This window comes from Calidris pugnax, unplaced genomic scaffold (genome assembly GCF_001431845.1).
Source record: "Calidris pugnax isolate Ruff unplaced genomic scaffold, ASM143184v1 scaffold219, whole genome shotgun sequence".
Taxonomy (NCBI): Eukaryota; Metazoa; Chordata; class Aves; order Charadriiformes; family Scolopacidae; genus Calidris; species Calidris pugnax.
The window spans coordinates 15,076,044-15,092,157 of NW_015094507.1; positions in this window are offsets into that span (position 1 = coordinate 15,076,044).

Here is a 16,114-nt window from a genome sequence, read left to right on the forward strand (position 1 = left end):
GGCATGAAGAAAATGAAAAAAAATATGAAAACTTCACAACCATCCTGTTTAATATTGGGGAGGTGGAGTGTACATCTATTTTAAATTAAAATTTCCAGTTTCTATCTGCAGAGGATTGAAAGTCTTTTGGTGCTGTAGGGAACAATGGCATGTTGTGGTCAGCAGTCCAAACTAGTGCGTGGTCAGCAGTCACATGGAATAATTTGACCTTCCTAACCAAGTCTTCGCCAAGGACCTAAATATAATGGTTAGCACTGAGTCAGGTAACTTGGGGGCTGAGACCTAAAAAACCCACGGGCTTTATCAAGAATTAATTATTTAAAAAAGGGACACTGCTTCATATAGCACAAGGCAATCAACCTGATAACTAGATAACAGAATAATTTGGTATTAACTTGGAAAATATGATCATCTCTTCTTCATATTTCTACAGAACTAACTAGTTCAGTTGAAACTGAAAGTTTCAGTGGCTGAACTGTTTCGGCCAGACGTCAGTCCTCCTGTGACACCTGGAAGTAAATGGGAGCGATAATCTTTATATCTCCCCTACTGTCAACCTGTAAGTAGAAACGTTTCTTGCTTTGTTCTTTATTTATTTGAAACACTTGTTCTGGCAAATAGCATGATCACTGATCCTTCAGTACTTGGTATAATGGGTAGGAGCGGGTCAGCTAAATGATTCATCCCTGCTTGTCTGTATTGCTAATGAAACTCCAGCATTACTGCGCCTTTTCCATCCCCAGGGAATACAACTGACCAGTATGCTTGTATGTTCCAGCCCTATGCTTCCCCACCTGCTGAAAGACACTTCTGAAACCTACATTTCCATATGAAAGTATAGATTCTTTTGTACTCCAGAAAATACAAAGTTAAATCCTAACCAGCTGAGGATCTGTCCCAGTTGCTTATTCTGTGTTAAGTACTGCCTAGCACTCCTGCTGAGGCAAAATGCCTCGCCAGTACCTCCTGCAGTGGGCTATGTCTTAAAGGCACACATTAATCGTTAATTAACAGATTATAATTTTAAAAATAAACTCCAAACAGCTCATTATGGTGACATTTAAATCACTCTATTCAGTTAAATAGGATGACAGTTTATTTAATAATGATCACAATGTTCCTTTTTTCTGTTGCTTTTTTCCCTCTTTAGCAGCATTCTGATACAAAAAAGATACTGTCGACAAATGCAATTCAAATGGTCTCTTTATGAAACAAAATTTGTGCGAGCTGATTTGACTCAGGCTGGTATTGTTTCTTGAAGGGCAGGAGGGGCGGCTGCGAGAACAATCTGTTTCTTTTAGGAGCCAACTCTGCATGCCTTACTGTGTAAAATAGTAATAATTGAAAAAAATACCAGTTTGGCTGAATGAGGATTGTAGGATTCAGCTGACTTTACAGTTTTAAGCTATTTTTTCTTTTTAAGAATGATTGGCCCTTGTGAAATGTGAGGAGCAAAGTACATTGCAGGATCTATTTTTATGGAAGGAAGCGTCCTTCTGTATGATCCCCAGATGAAAAGCTGTCATCCGTCTTCTGAATAAGTTTTATCCTCCTCCCCTTCAATGGCTAGTTTTTTGAAACTGCAGAAGACTCCAAGCAATTCTTTATAATTCCCTAAATAAAGACATCAGAGTATTGGCAGAAACAGTACATGAACAGGAGTGGGCAGCTGTCTCTGAGAGGGGGAAAAAAAAAAGAAAAAAAAAAAAAAGAAAAAAAGAGAAAAGAACATGCTTACCAGCTTAGTTAAAAGCTGTGAAATGTTATTATTGAGTGTATGTCAATGTGATGTGTCCTTCCAGTTTAAAATGGTGCTTCAAGCAGAAGATTTCTCATTTATGACATATTAGCCTAAGTCTATGAACTGTTCTGTGGAAACAGTCTTGCCAGTCCATCAAAGGTAATTAAAGGCAAAGAGTAAACTTCAAAGACAATGTGCAAATTGAATCAGGGGAAAAAAAAAAAAAAAAGAAGAAGAAGAAGAAAGATAGGAAGGTAAAAAAATATATATTTTTTCCTCTATTGATATCAGGCTACAGAGAAGGTTTTAAGGATGACCAGAAATATAAAATATCCCCTGAATTTTTGTTCCATTTCATAGAACTGATGTAAAAAGATGGATTAGTTGCAGTGTCAAGTGTTACATTGCACATCCTTTATGGTGTCTTATTATTAGGTGGATAATGCATTCTACTAATAGCTTGGACATTTATTGCTATAATTGTCACACGCACCCCTTATTTTGATCCTTGGATGAGTTCTATTGCTGGTCAAATAATTCAATCTTTTTGTATAGTGCTGTTTCCTAAATAGCTGTGCCAAGTATTTGGTCTATTTTGTGGAATGTACAACTTTAACTTTGTCTCTGCATGTGTTCATTATAGCAGTCTTTAATTACAGGATCAGATACAATTTCTCGAATAGTACAGTCTAATATTATATTATTTATTCTTGGATTTTCACCCCATTTTTATTTTCTGGGAACAAAGACACTTGTAATAAATACATTGCAGTGGCAAATTAAATTTTTATTGTCATTATTTGAAGCGTTAATGGTTTTATAAAAAATCTTTAAATATAAGATTGTTTTGTATTAAAAAAGCATATTCTTCCTCTCTCTTGTCTTGGTTATCTTTCAAAACTGACCAAACACCTTGCACAAACCATCTTCACACAGAAAATAATAACCATTAATAAGGGTAATGACATTACCAATAAATGTCATATTCCGGGGGAACAAACCTGCAAATTTCAATCTGAAAGTTTCAGAAATCTATGAGAAACTATAATGGACTATAATTAAAAAGTGATTCATTTAACTATAGAGGCTGGTACAGATCCCAACATAACAAGCAGAAATCACCTTTGCTGTTTTTAGTCAAGCCTAGAGTAAAGGCAAATTGTTTAAATATACCATGGATAAATGAATGAGAATTCATTTACCTAAGCAGTAATTCTTCATATTTTTCATATTTTCAAAATCATGGAACTGTTTTTGTACTATTGAGATTTTTTACTCGCTGTGTTCCAAAAGCTACTTCACCGACAAAATCTCTCATCTTTTCAAGTCAGGATAGGGTTAAAACACTAAATAATGATATTGCTTTTTATGTATGATTCAGCAGTGCATGAAAATCTTATTCTCTGCTCCCCCACCCCCTGGAAATCACCTATTAAAAGTTCCAGTTTCTTTTGATCTTAATCCAAACTCATCAAAATCAATAGTTGTGTTTCCATTGACCTCTAGTATGATTAATACTAGCTATTTTGGAGGATAAGCAGAGTGGATGTAAGTGTGACACGAATGCAACTTTACAGGGAAGGGAACCATTCATATCTCTGTTTCCTAACTTCTTGCTCATAGTTTGCAGCCATTTACATAGGGCAAGAAGAGCACTTGAACTATAGAAAAGGAATAAAAGGAAGAAAGTGGTCAACAGGAAACCACATAGTGGTTTCAGTTATGTTTCTATCTCATTTTGATCTAATTTAAAATTAAAAGGCAATGTGTAGAATGTAACATAATTCAGAAGATGAAAAAGATGTCTTGTAGGAAAATAAAACTCCTAAGAACAATATTAGAAGTAACCAAAAGTTAAAACACTCAACCAATTCAAAGCCAGTAAAGCAGATATTTAATAAAATTTGAAATAGATAGAGGTTTAATATAGAAACAAAACAAACAGAGAAAGACAAAGGGGAAAATAAGTTGATCTCTTTTTACTTTATTTTTCTTCTCTCCATTGTTTGTCACATTTCCTTGTTCTGTGTTAGCTTAAAATTAGATGTGACCTCTAGCCTTTCTTAGTGTTTATTTTTTACACAGAACCTTGCTGGACCTACTCGTATCCATGAAGTTAAGCACATTTTTTCAAAAGGATCATGATTTACTTGCAAATGCTTACTTCTATATTCTTTCTATTGAAAATTCTAGACTAAAATTATTCTTTTCACATAGCAAGCAATTTTTTTTTGTTGAAAATAAAAAGGGAAGAAAACATTTTGAGTTGGGGTCTTGATACATTGCAATAGATTTGTGATTCCATACCAAGGCTCTGCTCTTCAGTTTAGCCAATGGTTACAAACTGAAAGAAGTATTTTCTCTTTCTGAATGTTATTTCTATAGTAATGAGCAACTGGCTGTGTCTTGTGCGCAGCACTGAAATTTACTTCTTAAAGACAAAATGAAAACTGGCTGCATGAAATGTTTTTTTCTCAGGCCTTTATTGTTGGAAGGGTGAAATGCATGGAGTAGGACAGGACCACACTGAAAAGTCACAAATGATTGTTACTTGACTCGATACTTTGTAATTAACAGTTGTTTCTGGTAAATGTCTATTGCTACACTTGGACAGAGCACAGGTGTGCAGCAATCCTACCTGATCTGTAAAGTGCATGTCTTTTCTTATATTTATTTGTCATTATCTAGTACAAACAGAAAACGGAATTTTCTGTGGGACAGAAATAAATGGAAAAGACTCATCCTGAACATGGACTTCAGAAAATTATCATCTTTTAACATTGCTTTGGGAAGGAAGTGGTTGCAGGCTAGAACCTAATAGTTAGCATTTATCCTCTGAGAATGCCACTCCCAACAGCAAAGCAAGAAGTGAGATATCTGAACCACTGTAAGCAACATTCTGTTCTCATTTTCACCTATTCATTTCTATATGAATGCCAATGGCAGGGGTATATTTGTCAGTGCCTGAGCACTCACCTCCAAGTCCCAATCAAATCAAAAAAATCTTTAAACCTCCTTCAAGAGGAAATAATATATTTATTTAACTGTCAATCCATGTTTAATGATTATTAGGGCAACCATTTAATTAAAATGAACTACATGAAAATGAATGCAATTAAAATGAAACGAGAGATGGGATTACAGCCTCTGTACTTTGTACTGGTCTACCTGGTAACTTTTATGTCCTTAGTGATCAGTTTAGTGAGGTCTGAGAAGAAGGGAAGGTAGCTCAAAGATGTGCGTGTTCTAAAAGTTTTGCCAACTCTGGAGACAGAGCAAAGAACAGAAATTAATGTTCTCTCTGAGGAAAGAACAATTATAACTCCACCAATTCAGAGAGGATGGGATGACGCCGGGGAGGCTGGGAGCTCAGAGCTGTGAGTTGTCTGTATGTGGGAGGGGACATGGAATTGGATAGGAATACGGGACACAGTCTCATAGGAAAACCGACTTCATTAATTCTGCTAATTTAACTTAGCTTTAACTCCTAAGCACGGCAACAAGGAGGTGAGAGTTTTAAACGGGTGAATGCACATTGTAAATTGGTTATTACAAGCCTGACTTACAGATACATTTATATCTATACATGTGTATATAGATATTTATATATCTATATGTGCATATAGGTATGTGTGTCTGTATATGTACATATATAAAAATATGTACACATACATGCAAATGTGTATATGTGCTTGTAATAGAGAATGTGCCAGTAGATGGCACTCAAGAATGTATAACTGATGGGTTTGTTGGCTGCCTTTTCATGAAGAAATCAGTAAGAAATCTAATCAGTTCTTGAAATAACGATGAATGGCTTCCACCCAAGACAAAAGCATAACAAAGTTTCCACTTGAAATTAATGAAATGGTTCTCTAACCTCTGGAAAGTCTTTCTCTGCATTGTCTAGGGAGAGTTTGCATGTATTAAGGCTCAGGTGGGACAATTGTTAACACTATGGCTGCCTCCAAAGTACTACGCAAAAAGATTCAGATCTTGGTATGATGCTTCATTATCAAACTAACTTTTTTATCAGCTGAATTAGGACAGCTGCATCCAAACTTCCTGATGGGAGCTGACCCACCCATGCTAACCATTGTGTATTCTGGAAATAGTCTGAAGAATAGTTCACCCAAGACAAAACCATGAAGACTTTTCTAATAACTTACGCAGACAACTGAGACCTTGGCCCTGTTTAGTTTTCAGATACGGATTTCTTTTGTAAGTGGCATTGTTGCACAGAAATAATGAAAAAACTATGTATGAATGCACTGAAATCAGGAAGAACTAAGTGGAAATTGTTCCTAGTAAAAAAGGATTTAAGAAAAAGTTGTAACATAAGCAGATGGAGATTTTTGTTCTTTATTAATCCAAAAGTCTAATAGTCTATAAAATACAACTGGGTCTACAGGCAGCACAGGCATATTTCACTGCATCTAGACTTTAATCTTGCCAGCATCTCTGCATGTCAAAAGAAGACCCAGGTCTACACCGCCCTCCCATATTCTCAAATTCTTCTTGGAAGGAAATCTGTGCGCTGAGATGTGAATTGAACCACAATGCAGAATTATCAGCCCTTCCACATTAACCCAACCAGAACACTTAAAAGAATAAAAAAAAAAAAAAAAGAAAAAGAAAAAAAAAATGGGAAAGGGAGAGAAGCATCATTCATCAGTTTTTGCCATTGAAAGTGAGAAGGTTGAGAAATCAATAATGAAAAAGAACACCCAGATTGCAAAAGCACTGGGACCATGGCCTTGTAAAGATCACATTTTAAACCACATGCTGGATAAAAGTGGCGTGAAGCCACAAGTAAAGAAGCAGTCCTGGTGGTTGGTTTGTTGTTTTGTGTTTTGGTTTTTTCTCATTTCTCCTGTGTTCAGGAAAATGGGCTCTTGTTCTCTACAAACAAATGGCATTTGTCATAGCTTATTTCGTTATGAAAATTCCTCTCCTATAAGATATCCTATGAGATAACCAGGTATAAAAGCTGCACCTGACTCTCAGATTATGATAGCAGTAATGTACAGCCTGGGTTTGGAAGACCAAGGAATGCATGTTACAAGTTGCTTTCTTTCTGCAGATCTGCAGCTTTATGCCTTTCTAATTCAAGCTTAAAAAAATTAAACCTTGAGTGGAACTTAATTTGGGAACATGGGCCTTCAAAATACTCACAGAAGAGCAAATTTATTCCACCATATCATTCTAGCTTGAAATTGCTCTTGAACTTGCCAAATTTATATACACTCTACTGTCCAACCCCTGTATCTTCATTTTCCTTAAAAGTACTTGTTTTGATATCTAAATCTTATCTGGCATCAAATGAAATCATTTGTATCATTCTAATTTCCATGAATATTCTCATTCATAAACACACCATGGACATATAATACACACATGTAGAGAGTGGAATCTGGGTATTTATTCCACAACATGAAATGTTTGGATCAGCCACAATAGTTTTCCATGAGGAATGTTGCCTGTCAACCATTTTAAATAGCCAGAAAGAGAGAAAGCCTGAATAAAACTTTGTCTGAAAGGCTACAGAGAAGTCAGAAAACGAGTGATGCTGACTTCTTGCCAATGAAGCTGTTTCTTTTTTCTAACAAATGAAATAATGTCTTAGATATGCTACACTCAGAGGCAACTGTCATTCCTGATATAGTTTTCACACATTATTTTTCCTACTTTTTCTCAGCTGTAATAAAAATTCTAGTAGAATAAATTGAGAGAAAAGGACAGGTGAATCTGTTGAGGGGCTCTCTAATGACTGCTTACTGCAGCATTCTTTGCATGATAGCTTAATTAACTAGTTATGTTATATATCTGCTATCCTTGGTGAGTACTTATTAAAACTTTTATGTATACTCACACATGCAGCTTTGAACACAGCTTTTAAGATACAAGGGCTTTTTTTTTTTGTTTTCTTTTTTTTTTTTTTGCCTTTTTTTTTTTTTCCTGATGCTTTTCCTCTATTCTCTTAGCAATCAGCTAACCCTAATTATATTTTGTCTACAAAAGGCTGCTGTATGCTGTTGTAATGTGCCACCTGAGAGATACCTCCTTGAAGTTTGGTAGAGTTTAATAAAAAAATAGTTAGTGAAGGCTAAGTCCCAGAAAGAACTAATGCTACAAAGTCGCTTCGGTTACATGGGAATTCTCCCATAACGGTACAGACATGTGCAACTCCTAAAAGCTTTAACTGATTTGATAGATTTCTGCTACATTTCCTGTTCAGCCACAGTTACTTAAGAAATGCTATTTTAGATTTGTAGGAGTTTTACAAGTGTTCTATAAATTGCTTAGAGACATTTATGTGAAACAGAAGGGTTTATTTTCCTTCGTCTCTCAAAATAACAAAAATAATTTCACTCTTCTCTCACATCCCAAATGGAAAATGACTTAAATTCCTTAAGAGAAGAGCACATGTTTATAATATTCTATACAGTATAATATATTATGAAACATAATATGCTTTGTTAAATAAGGACTGAGTTACGTATATAGTGAAAATTAGTCATATGCCTATGTCCTTTGTTGAATCATCTGTTGTAGGAATGACTAAATTAGCCTACACAAATATAAATGGCAACATTCTTATGACATAAAACTCTAAAATAAGACCTTCACAGAATTTGGTGTGCAAATCAGCATGGCAAACTTCTCACCTTCCTTCCAGAATTCTCCTATTCCATAGGACCAGCTTTTTCCACATATGACAGCTTCATGCATGAGCTGTATAACAGAAGAATCACACATGCTGCTGTCAGTAAGAGTCCCCTTTTTCTTTAAGACATGAGGCCATTGTAGTACAATGTCATTAATCTGACTATATTTTGGAAGGCAAATGACTATCAGCTGAGCAGTCACAAGGCAACAATCATTGCCATGAAACACATTACCTTTACTTTTCAATCATAATTTAAGTTATTAACAGATTATTTGGAGGGACTTTTCGTAGACTAAATAATAACCCGGAGGTCCAGCTGACGTGAGCACCCCTAATTTTTTTAAAGACTTGTACACTGAGGACTCAGAAAAGTGACTGATAAAGACATTTCTTTTGCCTGAGTCTTTGATACTAGTGTATTTTTTTATTAAATACTCTGTGGACTAGTACTAACACTCATAAACAAGACAAAGAGCATATTATCCTGTGCAAAATCAAGCCATATCACTTCCAATACCTGAGATATTTTCTTTATATACCTAAAAAATATTTCGAGTCTACCTTGTTTCAGATTAGAGGTAGGAACCTAAATACTGAATATTTTCTCTCCATATATATTTTTTTCTACCATGCTCTATCTGCATTAGTGACTACCAACCTGTGAAAACAGCACTGTGTTCTTATTAAGGCAAAGCTGCAATCAGAAGTAGGTCAAAAGAAAGGAGCAACTGACACAGAACACAGCTTCCAGAGATCATAGCTAAAAAAGAAAAACACCCATCTGTAGTGCCACTGCTAATGACAAGCTGAACCTAGGTGAAAAGGTTCCTTTCAGGAAAGAACTAGGAGGAGGGGCAGTGCAATAAATACAGTGACACATGTATGCCTGCCTGAAGAGTTTCCTCTCCCTCAGCCCTGATACCCCTCCATCAATCATGCCTGATGCCTGCATTACATTCTAATTCCTAAGACACATCTCCTGTCATCAGGAAAGATCAAAGGGGAGGCTTGCTCAGGGACAGGGGAACATGTTAATCGCAATCCCACCCCTTTGTTTGTAAACCCTTCGCAAGGTTCCAATTGCAAGTAATTAAATAGATTCTCACATAATGACACTGGTTCTACCTTTTCCCTTTTTTTTTTTTTCTTTTTAATCTCTTAAAAGAAATAGAGATTATGATATTTTAGGCAGCTGGCATTTCAAGAATATGAATATGATCTTGAAGCGTTATGATTACAGAGCACTGGGAATCTACATGTATTTTCTCTCATACGAGAACTGCATTAACATTTCACTTACTTAACCTCCCAGTAGAATTGTGAAGGTATCATTTATAAGAATTGTATAGGTAGTATAGGAAGAAGAGAGGATTGATTGATTCAGGAGGGAAAATCATATTTCTTTCAGGCATATTCCTAAATTGCTTGACACACATTTGCTTATATGTGAAGGCTATACTTGAAGGAAAGCTCATATCTGAGCTTGAATAAAATACATTTCAAGGTAGAACTGGGAGAATTAGTAGAGAAACAGCTGAGATTCAGGCTGCACAATGGTTGTATATACAAACAAGAAATTTACACCAAATTTACACTGGATTTAAACCACCTTTTAATCCAATACAATTTCATTGAACACACTTACTTAAATTTCACATTGATTTATTGAAGCTTAATTTAAGCCATTTCCTCCAACCTTGTTCCCAGTTGATTTAGACTATGTCTACCTTAAAGACTTCGTTACAGTTCAAATAGCCAAGGTACAGAGAGTGAACTTAAACTCGCACATCTGAGCTGGCATAAATCCCTACTACAGATTCTGTTCTACCAGCAAAGATGTCCTTTAGCTTGATTTGCTTCAAGACAGTGAATTTATTATATTGATACAAAGGTTCAGTTTGATAATGGCTCCATTAGGAGCACTTTGCTGGTTTACTGTGTTGGTATTTCTATAATGGTAAAGTGTTTCTAGTATAGATGCTTCTGGATATTAAATTGAACCAAACCTGATTTAAACCCAGAATAAGAACATCATCCCAGCTTTCCACATATAAACAACCCTTGTACAATAGTGAAATAAAAGAAGTTTGTTAATCCCAATATATACTATTTTCCCAAGACAAATATTTTCTGATGGCAAAAGAAGAAAGTATTAAACCTCACTTTAGAGTTAAGTAACAATGAAAGCCATATTCCAGGCTGTCAAAAATCCCAGACTGTCCCTGAAGTTAACACAGCTGAACTCCTCTAAAGTATCTGCATAACTGTATCAGCTTATTTCTTATTTTACAGTTATGATATATTTATATTAATGTTTGAATCTCTATGAAGAAACGAATTTTAGAAAGGTTTCACAGAATGATTTAACCAGGCACCAAATGGAACATGTAAAAGTTCATGTTTATGTTTCTTTCCAAATAAAGATGTAGAAGGAGAGAAAAAAAGACCTTGAAGAGGACATTGATGATTTGAGAGATTAAAGCTCCTTAAAAAGAAAAAAAAAAAACCACACAAAAAACAACAGCTTTAAACAAAAGATTTTAAAATAACATCCCTTGTTCCTATGTTACTGGCAGTGGTATTTCAAGAAGCAATAAGTCAAATGAAAATTAGCACTGACTTCAAATTTGGATTCTTAAATGAAAACAATATTTCCTTCTATACTGTGAATTTTCTGTGAATGTGGAGTTAAGAGTCAGTGTTAGGGCCCTTTAAAGTTCCCTCATAAATTTGCTGGGGCAAATTTTCCTGGTAGATCAATTCTAACATCATATTAAAATTTTACAGCCTATACACATAAATATTCAAACAATTTTAGCCTGATTTTAATGAAATAATGTGTCCATTCCTGTCTTCCAATTTTCTAAAATAAAAACATCACTTTGACCTTTTTCTGTTTTGTTTTTAGAACTAAATTATGGAAGTCTATCAACAAACATTCACCTACTTGATATGAATGCAAAAATCATGCCACATGGTACACATAAGTGTGGAAAATTATTAAAAAAGTCAAGAGGGAAATACAGTACACTGGAGATATTGCTTTTATTTGTTTTCTTTATGTCACAGCTGCAAAAGTAGGTACAAATTGATTTAGGCTCTTTAAAATTTTTCTTAACTTGGTAAAACTTGATGATATTTCAAGTAGCCCTGAAAAAAGAAAAGAAAAAAATGTGTTCCTTGAGTATTTGATGGATGTCTGAAAATATTTTTGTTGTTCTGTACTAAGACATAGAAAAGTGTACGATCTCGGAGCCTGTAGCAACATGAATATTTAGTGAATATGTAGGTATTCATGTCAAAGTCTGCTCTATGTTTTCTTTTAATATATTGAAGTTTGTGACCTCCACAGGTTCCTGAGATGGTAAATTCCACAGTTCCTCAAGCACATGAAAAGGCAAAACCAATTCCTTTATTTACTTCTTAATTTTCCTTTTTCTTCAAGAAGAACCAGTGTGCCCTCTTTGTAAATTCCATCTCCTTAAATTTGACTCTCCAAAATAACTTTATAATAACTGCTATCCCCTTGTCCTGTCATTTCATGGGAGGAATGACATACTACACAGTTTTAAGAGTCTTCGGTGAATGACTGAATGAATTTTACTGGCTGAGTCACTCTTTATTATAAATTTGTGAAGAAGCTAAGAGAAGTACTCCAGTAAGTAACTCACATCCACAAAAGCCAGGCTAATGTTTCGGTGTGCCAATTTTGTCTATCCATATGTTAACTTTGTTATTTATTACCACATTTTGGTACAGAGCAGAAGTTGTTGATTTACACACTGGGTGACAGTATTTTGGGAGACTTGCTATCTGCAGCTTTTAAAATTATTATTTTTTGTATTTCTGAAATCAAAGCTGGTTTATCGCAATAGTTTAGGTCAGCTGTTCTACTGCTGAGACATTAACCTTAGGAGAAGAGTAGGAACCCTGGTAATTGACTACTTCAACAATCATATTCCAATTTTCCATTATGCTTGAGTCAACAACCTAAACCCCCAGGTTGCCAGTCCTGATGATAATCCTAGAGGTCTTTTCAAAGACTATATGAAATTTACCATTTATATTTTCTGATATTGTGAAAAATGCTAGCAAAGACCTTAGTAGTCTACTACTTAGTAGAAGTATTTGAAAATATTTTATTTTCTTAGTAAGTCACTTTCTCATATTTCTGTGGCCTGCCTTATTTTATGTGTAACTTTCCAGTGCCGATATTTCCAAAGCTTTCTATCCTTATTGATTAGAATCTACTTTCTCTTTCTGAAGGAGGTCTTTCTAGTTGAATGTTTCACTTCAAGAGAGATGCTGACCATGAAGAGAGTCCAAAAGTAAGTAGAATTACAAGATTAGAAAGGTTGATTGTAGGACTGAAATTACTGGAGCCACCAAGGGACACACACACACACACACAAACCAAACCAAAACAAACCAAAAAAAAAAAAAAAAAAAAGCCCAGGATACCAAATGGGGACATTTAAAACAGTACTGGAGGTCTTTCAGAACATCATAGAAATATACACGTCGTATAAGCATAGCTGATTGTGACTGGGCCAGGGGATGTGTTAAATGACAGCCTGAAGCCTCTTTTCATACCATTTTTATCTGATTTTATCATTCTGATACCTTCCTTTATTCTGAGTTTTTAGCAGGCTGGTTTATGGCACCTCCCTTTAGAGTCTCTTTCTGTATTTGTGCCCTATATAGAGCCTCTAATGTGGGTAATTTAATCTCTATGGCACCTGTTTAGCCTTACTTAAGTGCCTTTTAATTAACTTGCATATGTTTATGTAATTATTCTTTTAAAAAGACAATGCTTTTTTTTGCTTTTTTCCTCCATGAGACAGACTACATTTGTCTAATTTTAGAGACTGATAGAGAGTGAATTTTTTGTAAGTTAATTCAGTTTAAATATTTGTAGTTTCTTATTAAATCTTTGAGTGAGAAAGCCTTATTTTGAATGAGTTAACATATTGAGCATCTATACCACAGTAGTTAGAGGAGGTAATGACACATAGATTGGCAATGATATAATCAATCCTTGTGTCAATATTCTGACTGATTTGTAAACTTGAAAAGGTTTGTAAGTGTATCTGATTTCTTGTAAAAGGTAGCATGTGTACTTTCATGATGCAAGAGATACCACAGAGTTCCTTACCGCAGACAAAATAGATTAGCTACTGTAGGTGTAATTTTTAAATGTAGATTCATTTTCTTTTGTGTAATGTAATTTCCTTTTATTGTGTATAATGTATAACTTTCCCTAACCCTTTCCTGATAAAGATTTTCATTTTTGTCATCTTAATACAGAATGGGGTTTTGATTTACTTTTTTTTTGTTTAGGCAGGATCTTTTACAGCACTACCATATTGACAGACCCGGTTTATTTTCTGTTTCATTACAAGGGGGTGAAGGCATTAGACATGCACCGTTATAATTTGTATCTTTATTACTTATAACCAGCCCAGTTAAATAAATGTGCTTTGTCAGCAAGTTGAAAGATCTGCACAGGTATATTTAAAATGTACATTTCAACTTCATCAGTGAAGCACTGGTAGGAGGTTGAATGTTTAATGTTCCACCAAATGGCTTTACACAGATCTTTAAATGACATATCTAATATGGAAATTGAGGTCCACAAACCATTTAGGGGTGCTGTTTTCTCTGATCTATCCTATTGTAAAAGCCAAGCCACATCTCAAACTAACCGCAATCCTCCCTGTAGTGGTATCTGAAACAGGATTAAATGAAGGAGAATCCACTTGCTGTCTAAAGATCTTATAATCTGTATCATTTTCAAATCTTTAGGTGACTGGATGATCTATAGCCCTAAACCTGAAAGCAGAGATCAGATTTGAGAAACATTACATATATCGGTTCTTCCCCTTAATGGCTGTTAAAATCTCACCTGTTTTAAACACTAATTTTATGACTCATGTATTTGAAGTACTGATATTTTCCTGTTTGCAAGATAGAGAATCTAAGCAGTCATCTTAGATGAGGTGTCTTTTAAAGAGCCATAGGATAGATGAATCCTATTTTAGCTAACCATTTCACTCTTAAAATGTACTATGGTTTCTACAGGACTATAGGTGGGGGCTCTTTTCTGAGAGAAAACACCCAATGTTTGTGTTCTGTTTCTTTTCTGTTCTAAACTCATCCAGGGAACTGAGGAACAAGGCTGTGCAAAATAGGAGTTCCATCCCATTTTTAACAATGTAAAGCAGTCACAGGTTATTCTGTGCTGCACTTAATATTCTACTTAAATTTTGTGAAAAGATTTGTATCTAGTAAGCTTTTTACAACTTTCTCACATCCTTGGGGCTCCCAAAAAATTTTATGTAGCAGTCCTCAAAAGCTCCATTTCAAGGGATCTTAACAATTAAGAAAAGGCAGTGTGATTGTCTAAGTTGTTTTGAAATATTGGCTTGCCGCCTACGCTAAACTAAACAAAGGCTTACTCTGGCTTTTAGGTCAGACCAATACAGGCCAAGCTTGAGCTCTGATTTGCCCCATACGAGGAAATATAATGGAGTGGAAGCAGCGGCTACTTAATATAGGAGTTAAAATTACCCGTGACTGAAGTGAGCACATCAATCAAAAGTTTTGGCATGTAATGAGCTAGAAAAACTGGTGTGGCAGGTTTGGGGGCAGGAAAAGGCTTCGCTCTGTATTCAGCAGTTTCCAAATTACCATGACATCCCTTTGCATAAACCACCCGACTTCCAGCAGGTGGATTTTACAGGCATTGTGCTGCCAGCACAAAGATGGATCAAGTGGGAGCATTCAAAATAGCTTCCTGTTTTGTGTTCTTAAAATCAGAATTCCGTGAAGTCTGCCAAAATTCTTAACATTTTTAGAAGCTAGACTATAAAATAATAAAAGGGACAGGAAATCAAGAGTGAAAAATGTGACAGGTTTAATACATTACACAAGCAACTGTGCTTGCTTTCTGTGCCCCGAAAAATCAAATTTTTAATAAAAAAGCTACACTAAAATGAATCACAGAGAAATGCTCTGATCTTTCTGAGGTGTCCTCCTAATGCATGTATGTCATTCAGTGTAAATTGCAATAACACATAGCATCTCCTCTCTTACCACCTGAATGTTTTTGGATTTATTATTGATCTTTTAGAAAAAGATACTGACATGTTTACATGTCTAAAATCATTAGCTAAAAAATTTCTCCTAAATGTATAATGATTGCAAAAATGCATTTGGGAAGAGATCAGAAAGATGTTGTGACACTTTTCTATAAATGCCTTCCAGGCATCTATATATAGGGGATCAAATTCTTCTTTTAGATTCACACATGGTAGTGTGAGTTGTGTAGGAAATCCTTGCAATCATCCCAGAGAAGATCACAGGGAATTCAGGGCTTTAGGATGTGCTTCTAAGTTGGTACATTGTTCTGGGAGGTTTTTATATTTTTTTTTATAAACAAGATATCCTAAAGTTTAAAAGCAGAGCACTGAGCACTATCTGCTTTTTCTTTCCTCCTCCTTGTTTAAAAATAAAGCCACTTTAGTAGCTTTATTGCATTGCAATATTGCATTGCAAGCAATGCTAAGACATGTTTCTCAAGGAGTGTTAAATTAGATTTGGGTGATGCTGCAGGACTGCTAACCCACCAAACTGGATGTTCACACCAAGTCACTGCAAAGTGCGCAACACAGACACTCACACTAACATAGAATTGTTAGAAAAAT